Below are 1,183 nucleotides of genomic sequence, written 5' to 3' on the forward strand. Positions count from 1 at the left end.
GTAATCCATATGGGGGGCGCAGAAAATGTTTGGAAACCACTGGGGGGGCGCAGAAGAAAAAGTTTGGGAACCACTGGGTTAAACCAACCACAGCAAGTCAGTCACTGCACTCCCTATGCATTTTAATGGCAGGCCCCAATGATTGTTTTTATTTTCTCCGACATGATATGACCTCTTTTTAAATCAGGGATTTATTGAAATTTCTGTTCTCTGGTTTTTGCCCTATTATTGTTGTTTTCCTATCAGGAACCATTTTTAGCTTTCCTGTTGTGAAGGGATCAAGGAATTGGTGACATCACAACCTGGGAGAGCAGTCCATGTAATGTAAGTATTTTCCAAATTGCAACGAAGACCAGGTCATTACAGAGTTGTGGCAGTTGGCATATTTAATGCTGTTATCATTACTACATATATAGGCCTGTCATGATAATAAATTTTGCTGGACGATTAATTGTCCCAGAACTTATGTTAAATGGTAACATTGTTGTTTTGAGAACATGTTCAAGTAATATAATAGTAATAATGGCATAAAAATGCGAGAACACGTTCTCAAAGTTCAATAAACTTTAAATTTATTAAACCTTAAAGCATGTTTAAGCGGCCCTCGGCCACAGTTCGATCGACTTTGTCATCGTATCGTCGGATCTGTGGCGGCATGTCTTGGACACTCGTGTGAAGAGAGGTGTGGAGCTGTCCACTGACCACTACCTGGTGGTGAGTTGGCTCCGTTGGTGGGGGAGGATGCCGGTAAGACCTGGCAGGCCTAAATGTGTTGTTAGGGTTTACTGGGAACCTCTGGCGGACTCCCCTTTGAGGCGGAGCTTTAACTCCCATCTCCGGCAGAACTACAAACACGTTCCGGGGGAGGTGGGTGGGTACATTGAGTCTGAGTGGACCATGTTCCGTGCCTCCATTGCCGAGGCAGCTTATCGGAACTGTGGCCACAAGGTTGTTGGTGCTTGTCGCAGCGGCAACCCTCGAACCCATTGGTGAACACCTTCGGTGAGGGATGCTGTCAAGCTGAAGAAGGAGTCCTATTGGGCCTTTTTGGCCTGTGGGACTCCAGAAGCAGTTGATGAGTACCGGCGGGCGAAGCGGCATGCGGCTCGGGTGGTTGCTGAGGCAAAAACTCGGGCGTGGGAGGAGTTTGGAGAGGCCATGGAGAAAGACTTCCGTATGGCTT

At 47.1% G+C, this 1,183-nt stretch overlaps 1 protein-coding gene across 1 annotated transcript in view; it reads left to right on the plus strand.

The window, feature by feature from the left end:
- The first annotated feature begins 243 nt into the window (after positions 1-243).
- Positions 244-1,183, plus strand: part of LOC106939909 (protein-tyrosine sulfotransferase 1) — an 8,032-nt gene continuing 7,092 nt past the window's right edge. The window contains exon 1 of the mRNA XM_015022486.1: positions 244-324. The gene's annotated coding sequence lies outside the window, so the exon portion shown is untranslated. The remainder of the gene's footprint in view (positions 325-1,183) is intronic.

Source organism: Poecilia latipinna, unplaced genomic scaffold, assembly GCF_001443285.1.
Source record: "Poecilia latipinna isolate Pla-1442-1.1 unplaced genomic scaffold, P_latipinna-1.0 Scaffold3024, whole genome shotgun sequence".
NCBI classification, from domain to species: domain Eukaryota; kingdom Metazoa; phylum Chordata; class Actinopteri; order Cyprinodontiformes; family Poeciliidae; genus Poecilia; species Poecilia latipinna.